Here is an 18,773-nt window from a genome sequence, read left to right as displayed (position 1 = left end):
CACTGGTCCTGCCCGAGATCTCCAAGGCACCCCAGGGAGCCTAGGTGCACAGTTTGGGAACCACTGGTCTATACTATGAGTGTCAGGAAATGAATGCAGGGAGCACACAGCCAGTCCTGCCCTTATTTATACTGAGCAATACCCAACACCCTCTGCAGGATGATTTTACTGGACCAATAGTCAGTCACCAGCACAGTGTCTCTCTAGGGCTTTCTATGACTTGTATAATTAAAAATAAAACTTTTGGGACAGTACCAAATGGCACCTTTGAAACTGTGTGTCACAAAATAAAATGCAATTTCTACCTTTAATCTTGCCCTGCATACTGTCTAGTTCAGGCATTCACATATGCAATTCAATGTTTTTTAATAGCACCAATAAAAAACCAGAACAGTATATTCCTTTAATGAATATTTTATTTTTTGTATAGACGTGGTAGACCTCTCCACATAGTGTAATATATTGTAACTAGTAATCTATGGTCAACTTAGCGGTATTCACTCCATTCATGCTGTCATTCATCAACATCATCATCACCATTTATTTATATAGCGCCAGCAGATTCCGTAGCGCTTTACAACAGTTTCTACCAAAACTCTTTAAATCCTTTACAGAACATGTTTAACATCGAGTACCATGAAACAGTTTTAATAATAGATACAATACACTTTGTTCTGTGTTGTGTGAGATGACATTTTCACTGAACAATTTTTAGTTATTCTATTCAACATACATTTACTAGATAAACTTTTTCCAGCACATGTGGAAGTTTTCACAGGAAAACTTTTGCTCCCCCTTAATTCTTAGTAGAAAATGTGTTTGTGTTAGATATGTGGCAAGACATTTTAAAACAATGTGACTGCGTAGTGAGTGCAAGTGTGCTGATTAAACTTACAGATAAACTTTCTTTTTGAACTTGCATTTTCAACTCACATTTAAATGATTTACCATATAGGCAATGCACTCATGTTTAGCAGTGCACCTGTCACCTCGGATCTGATTGAGGATCTTGATTAATGGGAATTTTTTTTTAGTTAGCTGTAAATTCCAACTCTTTTTTTCTCTGTTTTCATATTTTCTGAGCTATCTTTTGTTCTAGAACATGTAAGAATATAACATGTTTGTCTGTCTTTCTAAGCACATGAGCACTTGGATCTGTGCGGTCAGGTGCTCGTCGAGGTCACAGCTCGAAAGACGTTCTACATAGGGATCATAAATCCCTATGGACCAAATCAGCGACAACACCCACATTCTTTTTAGCAAAAGCATGTTGGACATTGATCACTGCCTCTATTATTTCTCATACACAGGGATTTGCTATAAGAACCTTGGGAATTACTTTTGTACATATTTAGAGCCAACCCATTGGCCCTTGTGTAAAAAGTCCTGGTTGTAAACTGGTGTAAGACTGGTTTTACGAGCTCTCTTTTCAGATCACTTAAAGTCTCACATGTAAAAGCTGGGCTAAGAAAATGTTTCATGTGCAATTACTTTCCTTAGGGCTTTAGTATTCAAACCAGTGGTCGAAGTGGGGGTGTATATGGTGGTATACCATACCGCCACTTCTCCTACAGCCTTAATTGTAGAACTATCAAATTCCATTCACTTCCATTTTTCATACCGCCACTTCTAACTTTCCATACCGCCAATTCTGACTTTCCATACCGCCACTTCTGACTTTCCATACCGCCACTTCTAACTTTCCATACCGCCAATTCTGACTTTCCATACCGCCACTTCTGACTTTCCATACCGCCACTTCTGACTTTCCATACCGCCAATTCTGACTTTCCATACCGCCACATCTGACGTTCCGTACCGCCAATTCTGACTTTCCATACCGCCAATTCTGACTTTCCATACCGCCACTTCTGACTTTCCATACCGCCAATTCTGACTTTCCATACCGCCACGTCTGACTTTCCATACCGCCAATTCTGACTTTTCGTGCCGCCATGTCTGACTTTCTGTAACGCCACTTCTGACTTTCCGTACCGCCACTTCTGACTTTCTGTACCGCCACTTCTGACTTTCCGTACCGCCACTTTTGACTTTCCATACCGCCACTTCTGACTTTCCGTACTGCCACTTCTAACTTTCCATACTGCACTTTCTAAATTTCCACTTTGACCGCTGGTTCAAACTATCGTATTTAGATGCTGGGCTGTACATGAAACTTGAGGTCTAGGCCAGTGACAATGTAAGGTACTTAAAATTAGTATTAATGCTTATGGAGCCTTGCTAAAGACCATACTTTCCATAGTTTTAAACTGAATTCTTGGTCTGCTGGCACAGATCAACCAAGTACTGAAAGCTTATATACAGTACATAAAGCCAATCTCTGCAGACACTATACTGCCAAGGTTTGTATAATAGTTACAGCCCAGTCTATGTGCCATCATTATCTGTATATACTAATTTGGAGGTCCATATACCAAAAGGGTTAAATGCTGGCATATTACTCATATATGTGTGACGTGAAAACGTAAAAGATTTTAGATTTTGTATTTATTTACATTTTTTACATAAATGTTTATTTCTTTTTCATTCTGGTGCACAAAACCATAATATTAAGGTGGATCACTTTTATACTTGCATCTTGAATAATCTATATGATATAAAATTTATATTGCAATAATTTCAAGATATCAAGTGTTTATATGACAACAAATGCAATGTAATAATGACAGTATTTAGCTCAAAAACATATTTTTTGGGTATCTGCATCAAATGTTTTTATAATGAAATATACTATATGCTTAGTTATTAGAGTATTACATTTGCAAACAGTGTTTTTTATATTTCATATAAAATATTTAATTTTGTACTGTAAAGTGTGTTGTTTTTTGTTTGTACATATATTTAACTTGTGCCTTTTGTACATATCATTTTGGTACTTGCAGCTAAAGCAATTGTTGACAATTAAATTTAATATATTTTGTTTATGTGAGTTTGCTTCCTTATATAATATTAGTTAATAAATTACAGAACATCCAAACATGACCTATTTATGCTAAATAAAGATAACATATTTACAATATGTTAAGTCTTGAATACATTTTTAAATTTAAAATAACAACCAATGAGCTCAAAATTTTTGCATGTATAAAGTGTTAAAACATTATTTACATCCACATTACAAATAACATATAGGGCTAGATTTACTAAACTGCGGGTTTGGAAAAGTGGAGATGTTGCCTATAGCAACCAATCAGATTCTAGCTTTCATTTATTTAGTGCATTCTACAAAATGACAGCTAGAATCTGATTGGTTGCTATAGGCAACAACTCCACTTTTTCAAACCCGCAGTTTAGTAAATATACCCCATAATGTGGTGTGAGCAAATTCTAGGCTACAATAGCAATGCCCAATGATTAATATAATAATAGTAATATCTTGTTTTGCATCTGTTTACACTGAACAGTTCTACATATGTCATTTTTAATCACGGGGTAATGCAGTGATTTCCGTAAATTGCTCAGTGTTGTAATTTATTCTACTCACAGGAGCTTCAGGTGATTAATCTCAACCAAAGACTATAATGGGAAAAGTGATTAATCACTGATCCCAAGTAATCCTTTCAAAGCCAACAAAGTTGGATCTATGTTATGACCTGTACCACACATAGGTGGCCAATGTTGTAGTTCCTACATTGTTTGTGTAACGGTTCGGCAACTGAATAGGAGTCCAGTAACAAGAAGGAAGGCAGGCCACACGGGGGTCATATAATAATGGTCAACGGCAGCCCAGTTTGGTACACAGTCAAGCAATAAGGCAAAAGGGTTCAGGCAGAGGCGTAGATGAGGACAATCAGATGTCTGTACACAAATAGTGGATGACTGAAGGCAGAAAAGCAGCAACAACAACAGGAACTAAATTACTGGTAAGAGTACAGTAATCTGGTAAGGAGACAGGAACAGGCAAGGCATTTATAGGAAGTCAGGGGGTGAAGCTAGAACATGCTGGAACATCAGAAGAATAGTTCAACAGAGTGAAGGCAGGGAGCTGCCCAGCACTCAGAATAGCTCAGTCAGCAGAGCAGCAGTCCACTGAAGCAGGAGCTCTGGGTTTAAATCCTGACAGCTTGGCACCTACACCTGGCTCATTTGTGTATAGCAATAGGGTTTCCTCCTGGATACTCAATTGCTAAATCGACACATGGGCAAAGCAATTTCATGGAGTTGATGTTGATCTGCCAAAATACAGCTAGTGGTAGCACATGTGTTTACCCTAGTGCTTGTTGGGGCCAGTGAACTTGGTGTTGAGATATGGGTGAGCAGGATGCTGAGATAAGTTGTTGACTAACAGTGAGATTAAGAGGTAGAGGGAAGAGTATCAGAGAACACTCCCTCTAGCAGCCACAGTGAGACTGAATAGCCAGTGCTGTAAATGCCAGACAAGTGCTGGAGGACTCATTTATTAGCAAAATAGATCTTGGTGCACATCGATAGCAATGACAAAGTTAGTGGATGAGGGTGTTAACCATAGACTTCTACAGGTCAGACATGGATTTTCCCCAGCTCTGTGACTTATTCATACTACACTGCACACAATAATGAAGTTAGAGTGATGGTGAATGGAAGCAGAGGGCAAGCAAGGAGGTTCTGTGAGAAATGTTTGGGGTTTTTTTTCTGGAGAAACCAGGAAAAACCTTACAAACAACCTTCCTTTCAAATAACAACTGTGTAATACTCACGATTATTTTTATGTTGCCTGAGATATGAAAAAGGTACAGGTAATATAGAAACAGACTGGTGCACAGTAAGAGGATTATTGTGTACTCTTGTGTACAATTGTGATCCTTTTATAAAGTATTCAAACTACTGAATAAATAATATTGCAGGTATAAAGCTTATTGCATCAAGAGGTCAAGAAATAAAAAGTGACCATTGTGACTAAATAAGTAATAAAGATGACCCAAGAAGAGAAGAGAGCATTTAAGTGGTTAAAAGTGTAGAGTACTTAAATAGTGTGAGGTTGTTGCTTAAATAAAGTACCAAAATGTAAAAGAGAAATTAGGCTAGCAAAGTAATTGCTAAAGAAAGCAGTTCAAAACCCAAAAAGTTTTTCCAATATACATAAATAGAAAAAAATAGAAGCTGATTGCTTTGGGCTGCTAAAAGATGAGCTAGGGAAACTGATTGGAGGACATAAAGAAAAAACAGATGTTTTGCATATGTTGTTTTCAACTGCGTTCACAAACAAGTAAACAATAGTGGGAAACTTCTTGTGCCACAAAAATAATATTAAGATTGATGTAGCACCTGATAGTATCTAACCATATGTGCAGCAAAAACAATGTTCAGTTATAGAGAAACCATTACTTCCTATATTTCCGGATTCCTATGTAGGGACAGATGACATATGGTCCCACATTTTCTTAAAATGGTGTTAAATCAAACCCAAGAAACTAAACTAACTAAGGTTAAATTGCATATGGGAAGAATGATGAAAGAGTAAATGTTAAAAAATGTTTCTTTCTTTTAATTAAAAACATTTTATCTTGGCTAAAACACCAGGAAGATACTATAGTGGGCAGGAAATGGTTGTTTAAAACATAAAATGCCAGAAGGGTTTCTCTTTGGATGGTACATTTTGTGTAGCTAATGTAATAAAATGACATTTAGTAGCAATGTTTTCTTAAGTGATAAATTACACAGGTGACTATTTGCTGATCTCCGGACACACTAGGCGATTCTAGTCATTTAAAACAGACAATAATTTTGTGGGTAATTTCATTAAATTGCTAATCACATTAGTTAAATTGTCACTTGTAGCTTGGACATAAACCACACGGTGTATTCTTAAGTGATTAGTGGCATGACATTTAACTGCACTGGAAAAACTATTTCAAGCACAGGGACTTTTTGTTATTAATCATTTGAGACAAACTACCTGATCTATAACCAATATATAAGCCTAGCGGCGTATGTTAGTCTGTGTGTGGAAAAAAAAACAACAAGCTGCAGCGGCACCTGCTGGGCGGAGTTATACACTGACCTACTAAATTCTTAGCATTATCTAATATCTAATATATATAAGCCTAGTGGCGTGTGTTAGTCTGTGTGTGTGTGAAAAAAAAAAAAAAAAGCTGCAGCGGTGACATGTGGACAAAACCACGTTAAAAAAGGGCGCTTACGTCGGGAAGTAACGCTCTTCCCCTGAGGATGCCTGGCCTAGCCCCAAATGCATGACAAGAACTTTTTTAACACCTTAAGTAGCTTGATTTAACTAGAATGCATGAGTATCATGCACGGGTTAACTTGTCATATATATAAAAGCCTAGTGGCGTGTGTTAGTCTGTGTGTGTGGAAAAAACTATTTTCTCAGAAAGGGCTCATCCAATTGACCTGAAATTTGGTATACTGACATTATTTGACAAAGAAATTAGAATAGTGAAGTCAGTTAACTTCCATCATCCCCCCTTGCCCCCGTGGGAGGGGTAGTAAAGGCTAAATTTACGAGTTGAGGGGTCAAACTCCTTTTCGTGAGGTAATTTTACCTCATGAACACACATTAAAAAGGGCGCTTGCGTCGGGAAGTAACGCTCTTCCCCTGAGGAGGCCTGGGCTATATATAAAAGCCTGAAGGCTTTGACAAGAACCTTTTTAAGACCTTAAGTAGCTTTATTTGACTAGAATGCATGAGTATCATGCACGGGTTAACTTGTAACCAATAGATCCCTATTGGATCAGCTACACATGAACATTTAGAATATGTCGCCGCTCTCATAGAGATCTGCTGATCCACTGGTTGTAGAGCACATGTGAATTGTCTCATGCAATTACTTACAAAACGTGCAAGTAAGCATTGAATAGGCCTCAGTTAGAGTTGGACGTACATCTTTTTTTTTTTTGCATAAGAGACACATTTTTACAGATGCATTTTGAAATGTATCTGACTCAATATAAGCATGCAAATACAATTTGTTTTACAATTTTTACCCCTGTGTATCTTCTATTGAGGCCCTATCTATGTAGCCCTAGCTTTATTTGTAGCAATTACACTATTTTTCTTTATTTTATTGCTTTGAAAGTATTTTTTTTATTTTAATGAACAGATACATTAATGACTTCATTATTGCTGCATTTTGGCTAAAAGTACACACATAGATTTTGAATAGTCACAGACAGTCGCCAATTATAAATGCAATTGACATGACATATGCAGTCTACACTGAATCATAACTTATCTCTGGTGTAGCAGGCAGGAAAATTATAATTTTCAATGACTTGGAAGTAAATGCATTAACATGTCAGTTCGGTTGATGGCTTACCATATTATGCTGCAGAAATCAAGTGACATTTGATTGGAAAGCAATGTACAATAGCTGTTTTCTCATTGCATTCATGTGAACACCAGTATTATTACTCAACACAATACAAGCTAATATTTTCTTACTGTTTTTGGCATTAATTCAACAACTTCAGTTTATTCTTGTCTCAATCTCTTGTCTGCTTGCTTTTGCCCAGTCATTACGAACCTCATGTTGTGGAAAGATAATGGGCATGCCTGCACATAAATACTGTACCGTGTAATAAGACACATTATTCACACAATAATAAAGTCAGATCTTTGTGAGCATGACACTAAATAACAAAAACTAAATTACAACAGCTACACCTGTTTTCTCAAAAAAATACTTGTTCAAAGAGACTTATCTGGCGTGGCTCATTTCTTAGAAAACAAATGTTTTTATGTGGTTAGCTACAGTCATACAATTGGCGCACACAATCTAGTAGTTTTTCTGTTAAACACTTGCATTACTGCATACAAGGTGATGAAGTCTAACACATTGATAGAGTTGATTCTTAACTACACCCCAAAACCATATAAATAGAAAGCTGTAGCGCCACCAACAGGTGAGAAAAATAATTATTCACTGCTCTATGAAGTGTTTGGAGGGAAATGTAAAATGGTACTGTATTTGTGTGTGCATAAATACTTCAATCCAAGGAATAATTGCCAATGGATCATTTCCACACATAAAGACAACATTTTGAGTGAGTCTGTTTCCATAGAGGGATCTCCCATCAAGGTCCTTCACATGCGGCTTTCCCACATTGCAATGACCACACTGTGCACCTTCGGGGCGTACAGGGCAGGGGCAAACGCAGGATTTGTAGAGGGGGGTTTCCACACCATGCCACCAGTGGGCATGACCATCATGCATGGGGGCATGGCTATAATATTAGACAGTGCTTGGCTGCTCTCCAACACTTCCTATGCCTATAATATACATGGGCAATGCGGCCGTGTGAAGCGGGGGCAGGGTCCAGCCACCTCAAGTATACAGTGCCCCAGGCTTGAAGAGGGGTTTCCAGGCACTAGGAAACCCCCCCTCGGTTTGCCTAATGCAGAGGACTTTGTTGCAATCCATGAACAGGTGGGAGCACAGACAAAAGGAATACTACTACAGAATACAATTATGAAAATAAACATCTAAGCCATAACAAAAAAGCGTATCTTAATATAATAATTACTAGATGGATAGTTATCCAGCCAAAGTAAAAATATAGATACACAGCATAACCAGAAAGTACTGAGTATCCCGGTTATGATTTATACCTATGCTTTTACTGATTTGCTTAGGCTGTTAGTTATATTTAAATGGGATCAATAGCAGCATTTTGTTCGATTTTACATGTTTATTTTAGGGGAGTTGACAATTGTGATGATGGAGGGAAACGATGACGGAAGAGGGGGATCACTGTAATAAGGGAGTGTTATGGAGGGGAGCAGTGGGTGATAGAGGAGGGGAGCAGCGTGATGAAAGAGGGGAGCAGTGTGGACACAACCCTGGCAGATTGGCGGAGACCACACAAACTGCACATAAACAAGGAAGGCCACACCAAGAGTAAAATGAGTCATAATGATTAGATGTTGCCTTTTATTTTACAGCTCCTGAAGGTAAGTATAATTGCTGTAATTGATTATCATAATTTAAACAGGTATATAAATAATCAAATAATAGGTGGAGATGTGTTTGTAGATAGAGGAATATATGAAAGTCAGTAAAGAAATAGCTATTTTCTTATCATTTACCTGGAGTTCAATCTCTCTTCATGGACCTAACTACTTATAAAACCTCAGACGGTACAACTACTTCTTACCTAAGATGAATCTTTGTCTCAGTATTGGGAACAAATATGAATGCTATGCAAATAATGTATATATGATTAAACTTGCAGCAACTATGGATGACTTATCACTTTATAACAATTGATCCATTAACAAGCATTAAAACACAGTTGACACACTTATATGCTAGCTAATCATAATGTTGTTGAACGTGATTCTGTCCCTACTGTTGCTATTAAAAAAAACAACAGGTGATCGTTTGGATTATATCCCGTTTCTTGTTTAACAAAGTTTATACTTTGGAAAATGAGTGAAGTGTGAGCGATGGTGATTAGGGAGTTGTGTTTATCTAAAGTACTTATCGCAATCCCTTGATCTCTGTAGTCATTATGTCTCCCTGCCTATGAGGGAGTCACACTTTAGAGGACACTTTCTTGATGATACTTTCTATGATGCAAACTGGTATTATTAGAGTACATTCCTATTAGCCACAATCAGAAAAAACTACAAATATATCGGAAAAATTATTGAATGAACAACAGGTCTAACAGAAATGCAATTAAACAGCTTTTTCTTTGAAGCATAATCCTTAATCAATAGGCATTTAACTTCTGAGAGAGGGTGAATGGATGCAATAGGAAAGGCAGGACAGTGAAATGTTTGGGGTGAAGACCTCACAGTACAAACAGAGCACTGTTTTATTGTCATACACCTATTTCTGACACTTGTAGGGTAATTAAATTGTTCCACGGTAGTATCTGTATTTTCTCTCACTCCTTTCATTCACTTTACATTAGCTCCCAGTGTTTTGTTGCTATTTTCACACTCAGTATATTCACTAAAAAGTAGAGGAGATAAATAATCCCAGAAGATGGGATTTCCTTAACTCCGTCGTCTCTCTAACCCAGATCTCCCCTGTGCTCTCTGGTTCGGTTACCCATGCCTCTCTCCTCTTCTCTTCATCCCTTCAACCTCTGTTTCTTTACTTTTATACACCTCTTTGCCCTGACTCTGTTCTGTCCTTCCTGTAACTCCTCCCCAGACCAACTGTCACTTCTCCTCAGACCAACTGTAACTCCTCCTCAGACCAACTGTAACTCCTCCTGAGACCAACTGTAACTCCTCCTCAGACCAACTGTAACTCCTCCTCAGACCAACTGTAACTCCTCCTCAGACCAACTGTCACTCCTCCTCAGACCAACTGTCACTTCTCCTCAGACCAACTGTAACTCCTCCTCAGACCAACTGTAACTCCTCCTCAGACCAACTGTAACTCCTCCTCAGACCAACTGTAACTCCTCCTCAGACCAACTGTCACTTCTCCTCAGACCAACTGTAACTCCTCCTCAGACCAACTGTAACTCCTCCTCAGACCAACTGTAACTCCTCCTCAGACCAACTGTAACTCCTCCTCAGACCAACTGTAACTCCTCCTCAGACTAACTGTCACTCCTCCTCAGACCAACTGTCACTTCTCCTCAGACCAACTGTAACTCCTCCTCAGACCAACTGTAACTCCTCCTCAGACCAACTGTAACTCCTCCTCAGACCAACTGTCACTTCTCCTCAGACCAACTGTAACTCCTCCTCAGACCAACTGTCACTCCCTGCCCCACTGCATTCTGGGACCTGTAATTCCAGCGTCCACGATGGCCCCCCTGCTCTGTCAGGAGTGTTACATCGCTTAGCAGGGTATTACACTATCTGTTAGACTAATAACCACTATTTTACATATATTACAAACAATAAAGAACAAAACCAGCAGAACAGTTTAAATGCAGAACTGAAAATTGACTGCCCTCAAAATGAAGCGGGTACTCTGGCCAATTCCATTGTACACTCCATAACCAGACTATATACCACCAATTGCGGCAGAAGCACACTGTCATACAGTGTCACACACCATATAGGAGACTTATGTTCATGTTTAATCTTGATAAAGATCTCATAAAACATAGGGACTTAATTATTATTATTATTATTATTATTATTATTATTATTATTATTATTATTATTATTTCCCATTGCAGTAATAAGTATAATATTTTATCACCACTTATCAGGGAGATAATAAATCACTTATCACCAAAGTTATGCATAAAATATCTCTGATGCAGTTGGGGAACTGGAAGCCCAAATCTTGCCCAGATATGGGCTTCCAGATCCCCAAGTTAAAAACATAAGTAAAATATAAAACATACAGATCATCATCATCATCATTTATTTATATAGCGCCACTAATTCCGCAGCACTGTACAGAGAACTCACTCACATCATTCCCTGCCCCATTGGAGCTTATAGTCTAAATTCCTTAATATAGACACACACTTACACACAGACAGACAGACAGATAGACTAGGGTCAATTTTGATTGCAGCCAATTAACCTACCAGTATGTTTTTGGAGTGTGGGAAGAAACCGGAGCACCCGGAGGAAACCCACACAAACACGGGGAGAACATACAAACTCTACACAGATAAGGCCATGGTCAGGAATTGAACTCATGACCCCAGTGCTGCGAGGCAGAAGTGCTAACCACTAGGCCACTGTGCTGCACAGATATATATGAATGTAAATGATGATAAATAAGGAACATGAATGCCGATAAGTGCCGTATTTTGCATAAAATCCCTCTGCGCATTCCCAGAACCGGACTATACACCAGAGAATGCAAGTGTATGCAATATATCTTCGAGCACAAAGAACACTTACGACAGGCTACGATTTCATGGGTGGAACAGAGAGGGGAACGCATGTAGTTAATGTACAGTAAGGGCGTGCTATGATCAAGCACACGCAGCAGTGCCCGATTCAAGCTTTGGGCATCTCTAAAGTACATGTATTTCTGTTACATTTATTGCACCAGCTACAGGGCAGGGGTAAGTGCTGACTGACAGTGATGCTGGTCATGTATGCATGCTAGAACATGTGTTTGAACATGACATGTGTTTGAACAAAAACAACTGTAAAAATGCATTTTATGTACAGGAGACATTAGTAACATCATGATAAATGTATTTCATGAAAAAAATACTTTTTTAATGTTTTTTCATTAATGACCATTTTATAAACTAGTAACAATACTTTTATGCTTTCTTTTTCTGCTGTGACTTTATATTTCATATTTGTATTGTACTTATCCTGCAGTGTATTGTGTCAGATCAGAGCGTACCTTATTCAAAAAGAGACGTTTCTTCAGATCCGCTTGTAGCTGAATACGGATGTGCGTATGCCTGAATTACGTCAGTTTTTTTTTTTTTAAATCGCACCTTAAATTCGTTTTGCATGGTGTAGTGAATCAGGCCCATGATGTTGTTTTTTAATATACATTTATAGATTAATTTATTTTAAGAATAAATTAATATAATTTAAACACTACTGCAGTAGTCTAAGAATAATAGCTAATGACAACACCTATTTTTCCTGGCAATAGGGTTTGCTGCTCTTGGATAAATACATCCCATAGATCTATAGTGTTTTCTATGAAAATTATTTTGTTAAGACTGTGCAGTGCTCAATCACAATGAAAAAAATATATATATATTTATTGTGACTTAAGTCAGGAAGATGACACAAAAGAAGATCCATCTGTCTACGGCTCTGTACTGTCTTATACAGGGATCAGGAGGGGAGGTGCACCCATAATGAGAATGGATGATAGATAACTGAAGCTGGGGGACGGGGCCAGCCAAGCCACACCAATGCATATAAAGGATCTGGACCTGGACCTGTCTGGGACCAGAAAAGGTGGGAATCATTAGATTGTAGCTGAACGCTTCTGGGTACATATAATGTTCATAAATAAAGAGTCCCTTTGACTCATGCACAGCCCGTACACATGGCGGATATACCACTAAACTCTGAGCGTATTGACTACGTCATACTTGGCAACTCTCCCGGAATGTCCGGGAGACTCCCGCATTTCGCGAGGAGGATGATAATGTCACCCCGGTACCCACAGAGTTACCAGATTATGCCAGGTTCTCAAGTGCTCTTTGCTCATTACTTTTATACATGATAAGTTTCTATAGGATTAATGGACCTCTATGACTAAAAGTACTAATATTATATTAAGCATGTCGTTTTTTTAATCAATGTCAATTTCTCGCAGCATGCAATAAACAAGAATCATTTTTCAATTCAAAACACATTTATTATGTTGTCTTTGAATTATAATAATCAAATATGTAGTTTTACAGTCATCTTCCCTTCAGGACCAATGTTCAGCCTGCCTGAGGCCACATACAGGACCAGGCTCTGGAACATTTTGGATAATCTGTGCCACTATAGCGGTGAGGACTGTGCTCACTCCCTTCACTGATGAAACCAACACTTCCACCTTATCTACCATTCATTTCTGTTGCTGTTTTACATGTTGCAAGAGGACTTCAATTTCTATTGGCATTGTTGTTCTTGATCAGCCATGCCCACTCTTCCAGGAGGTATAATGTAAGTAGAGGTACTGGGCTCACCACCAGTCCCCATGGCAAGGCTGTGCTGCTGCCTCAGTTTATTCCTCAAGCGCCTTTTGAAGTCTTTCAACCTGTAGGGAAGGTTTTAATATTTGAGATTTTTATTATATGCTGCACCAACAGTGCAAATGGTTAAGTGTCAGAGTCCTTTCTCCTGGATAGAGGCACCTGCATCACACTGCTCCCCCTTCATTACTGTTGCCTCTGCATCACACTGTTGTCTCTGCATCACAGTGCGCCCACTTCATCACCAATGCCCCTGCATCACACGTCACGCCCGAGAGTCAGTGAGGAGCAAATGCAGGGCACTGGGTGTCAATCTGTTAGTCTGGTTAGAAATAAACTGCATAAACAGGCAGATAGGGGTCTTCTAGGGTCACTTAAAAACATACCAGAAAATAATGATTTATCATTTCTTTGTTGGGCATTGCATTAAGTTTCGGGCCATACACAGTGTGATGGCAGACTAAGTTCCCAACTAGCAACTGATATCTATACACACAGACAAGGCAAGGAATAATTTAATATAGCCTCATTAGAGAATACTGTAGTGTGTGCTACGGGCTCCTGTAGTCTAGGGGAGGAGCCCTTTAGCACTGTCATTACAGAAATGCCCACATGCCTTAGTCACACATACTCCCTGTGCCCAGCAGCTTTACTTACACATGTATCTTCTGCCCACATGCTTTACTCACGCATGTCTCTCTCTGTCTAGCAGCTTTATTCACACATGTCCCCTTTGCCCACATGCTTTACTCACACACGTCCCTTCTGCCCACATGCTTTACTCACACATGTCCCCTCTGCCCCCATGCTTTACTCACACATACCCTCTCTGCCCACATACTTTACACACACATGTCCTCTCTGCTCACATACTTTACACACACATGTCCTCTCTGCTCACATACTTTACAGACACATATTAACTACAATGACCAGGCTAATGAATTACATTGTTTATTAGTAATAATTAGTAAATTATGACTAGTAATATATATAATATAATTAGTAAATAATGACTTAATGTCTTTAGCCAGAAACTGTATCCTAATCTATCTTACTTTGTTGGAATAGTACTGTCACACTCTGACACACAATTACCTCTCAGTGCCGCAGGGTATCTGCTAAGTTTAAAAGCCAATTCCAATTTTGAGAAGAGCTTCATAAGAAGGACTACCTAACATGTTCGTAATGAGGGCTGTGTGAGAGGGGCAGCCAGCCGGGGCGCAAATGGGAAGGGGGCTGCCGGGAATTAATATTTTTTGCTAATTTGGTTACAGTTGAGGGTTTGGGGGGGCATACCATCTCCTAACATTAGTAGTTATGGCCCTGCTACCCAAACCTTTACCTGATTGCTAAGGCTCCATTCCCAGTTCCTTCCTCTGCGCTGTGAATCAACCAGATGAAATAACGCAGGTGCAGGTAAGACCCAACCTGCGGATGATTTACCAGGGATCCCCACATAGCAGAGGCAGGGGGTTCCAGTGAGGAGACTGCACCATGATGGGCAAAGACATAGCTGCCACTCAGGTGGGCAAATTAATTAGATGTGAGTTGTCTCACATGTTATTTTATGACGTGCAATGTGCTTAATTTACTCACCCTAGGAGCTAACATGAGCCTGTTTCTGGAAATAACAGTCTGCTTTTGTGTACAGCTTGGCAAGATATTCCATGTTCTCCCCTAAAGTATTGAGAATCATCTAATATACAATATAACTGAAATATTACATGTCCTCATTAAGGGTCTGGCCACAAAACAGCCTTTTTCCATCATTTTTTTGCAGTACAGAAAATAATGTTTCAAGTCATTTGAATCAGGGGACAAAAAGAATATATATAAAGCAAAGACGCAATGTTTGTGTCCAGGCCCTTCAGTATATAAGGTCCGCAAGCAAATCCACTTACAAGTTGATGCAGTACATATTTTACAGGACAATATAGAGATATTTGTAAATTATTTCATTGTCCCAGAGTGCAATAAACTATTTTGTCACTTCATTTGCTTGAATCGTGCAATAAGGACACACTAGAGATTATTTTAACTAATGCGCAAGTTGGTGCCGGCCACCTCCCACCGAAAAACATTTTACCAGGAAAGGAAAATAGGCAATAGGAAAAGGGAACCAATTTGATTCTGACAGCAAGTTATCTAGTGCTATTTAGAAAATGAAAAGTAAGTTTAGGAAAAAACTAAAGAGTGAAGGTAAAGCAGCAATGTTCACACTTAAATGCTTTCCACTGACAAAATTAGGATAGAAAAAATAATCAACATCAAAAGTTAGTTTAGAACCATCACATCACCGCACTTACCAACATCGAGCCGGGCAAAACCCAATGATGATGATCATGATCAAAATCAAGATCCTGTTCCCGATTTCGATAAGGCTCTTTTCTAGAGGAAACTTTGTCTGTTTTGGTACACGCTCCGCCCATTTTTGTACACACTCCACCCATTTCAAGCTCCTCTGTGGTACTATCCCGCTAATTGAAGATATGCACCTCAGGTAATTATGACCACATCTGTTTATTACACAGGCATCGCATACACGCAATGATATATACTGGGGATGGTATAACTGTTAGCAGTGGTGGATCCAGGGGGCCGTTGGGGCAATCGGTCTCCTAGCAGCACAAGCCTAACTTTACATTGCTCCAAGGCGCCGAAGATCAAAACTGTAGGGGGTGGGCCAATCGTGAGTAGGGGGCGGGTCCAACTGGGGTCGGACAATCGTAATGAAGGAGGGTCGTGATTATGCTAAAACGATCCCGCCCCCTAAAAATAAAGTCTAGGTCTGCCCCTGACTGTTAGGCTGTGCGTGCATGGGAATGCAGGTGTAGAGAGGTGGGGATACCTCATTTTAAAATACAATATATAAACCAAGGCACAAAATTATGTATAAGAGGCAACATTTAGCTCTCCAGCTTCTGTGTGTACTTTAAATGTAAAACTTACACTAATTCTATAGTGGGTATAGACCTTAGAGTATCTCTGTGACTGATAAAGAAGCCATGATCGATATCATTATTACAGTTTTGAAACCATTAAAATACTCTTTAGGTGCTGCCCTTGATCTCTTTAAACTGGATTATAATTGGGGTATATTTCAGCTGTTGTTTGTGTAACACCCCTAGTGGCGTTTTAAGGAACCACACACCCAATGACTTAGATGGGTTGCTATGGTGACAACCCAGCCCAGTCTGCTAGTGACTGGGAAAAAGGAGGGGCTGTAAAAGGAGGGGGGAGAGAAGGAGGAGAAAGTAGGAGGGACAGAGAGAGGAGAGAGAGACTGAGAGAGGAGAGAGATGATGTGAGAAGCTGGGGACCTCCTGTGAGCGCGAGCACAGTGACTGCACCAGGGCAAGGAATGTGTGCCCTGAATAGGGAGAGAGTCCCCAGAGCAGAGACTTCTGGAGAGAGGGTTGTAGCAAAGAAGGACAGTTGTGGAGCAGTGGGAAACCCAGAGAGGGACAGAGAGAGCAGTAGTAAAGAGTGTTATAGCCCAAAGGGTTTTATCCCTGCTTGCATAGCTGTGAGCTACACAGAAAAAGGGTCAGAGCTATAAGTGTGTTCTGGAGGTAAGCCATCCTGTGAGTCTTGCATGTGTGCAGGGCCGCCTTCAGAAAAAATAGGGCCCAGTATGGGCCCCCGTGTCACCCGGGCCCCCCCCATGAGCGCCCCCCCCATGAGCAACACATGCTTACCTGGGGCCCGCCGCTGGTCTCCGCTATTCTGTCTTCAGCCTGGCTGTCACCGTGACAGCCAGGCACCAGGATCCGATCGCAGGGGTGGAGGAATCATTCCCCCTGCGATCATGTGATCTGTCACAGGCTGAAGACAGAATAGCGGAGACCAGCGGCGGGCCCCAGGTAAGTCTGTGCTAAGCTGTAGTACCGGGCCCCCTGGTGAGCCCGGGCCCGGTACAACAGTACCCCCCGTACCCCCCTGATGGCGGCCCTGCATGTGTGTACTGGAAATAGAGGCTGAACTATGAGTAGTTGTGGAACTACTGTTACCAGGAGAACCTGGTATGTACTGTCACAACACCAGCAATGTAAGATGTGAGCAGGAGGACTAAGAAGATGTTATTGTAGCCGTATTCATATTGCTCATTAAGAACTGTGCTGGACGAGTAAGGAGCTGTATATATATTTCTGTATTGCTGCAACCATTATGATTATCGTGCTGGAGGAAGAGGAGTGTAAATAAAGAGTTGTGTTTGTCAAAGAGATGGTCTGGCACCCAAATTATTGTGGCTTTTATTGTGGCTCTTATTACACTGCACCACAAAGTGAAATCACCTGTGTCCCACTAACTACATAGAAACACCTGCATGTGCAGTGACCCCCTGGTCATTTACACCCATGCCCATCAGCTAGCCAGGGCTTGAGAAGGAGGTGCACTGTGTAACCCTACACACAGTGACAGGGGGTTACATTTGCTTACTAAATATGTTGTAATAACAACCGGCATCAGGTCATATGCTAAAATATCATAATGTCTTAATGACTCTTAATTTGATCCACATATATTGAATGACCATTTATAGTAATATAATAATGAATGTTCCCTATAAGAATATCTCTGTGGGCCTCGAACATAGACTCACTAAGGGGTAGATTTATCAAACCTTCTAAAAAGTGGAGATGTTGCCCATAGCAACCAATCAGATTCTCGCTATTATTTTCTAGAATGTACTAAATAGAGGATGGCTGGAAATTGATTAGTTCCTATGGGCAGCACCTCCACTTTTCATTTTTAGAAGGTTTGATAGTTCTACCTCTAAATTTGAGAAAGATACACAGGACCACATATACAAGTGTATAATTAAATCATTATAATCATATAATGATATCACTGGTAATGTGTATGTGTGTGATTATCCAGGTAGTTGCCAGAGACTACAGCCAAATTAAGGGAGCTAAGTTATATTCAAGAGTATCTAAACATAGAGGGGCACAAACACAGAGATTTACGTTACTGAATGCAATCCCTTTCAATATGATTACTTAGGAATTTTGCTAATCCCCTATTGGGGTGATCGCACCACCTGCCTTATGAGACATTATTAATGTGCTTCCTCGGCCACAGTGCCATTCTTCCAGAGCCCGGCCCCCTGGGCAGCTGCCTAATGGTGGCTCCGACCCTGTATTGAACTAAGTTGGGACTGGAGTGTAATTAAGTAAAAACAGTCAAATCCTGGCTTGATTATTAGT

This window comes from Mixophyes fleayi, chromosome 2, assembly GCF_038048845.1.
Source record: "Mixophyes fleayi isolate aMixFle1 chromosome 2, aMixFle1.hap1, whole genome shotgun sequence".
Classification (NCBI taxonomy): Eukaryota; Metazoa; Chordata; class Amphibia; order Anura; family Limnodynastidae; genus Mixophyes; species Mixophyes fleayi.
The sequence above is the reverse complement of the archived record's forward strand: the minus strand, read 5'-3'. Positions refer to the sequence as shown.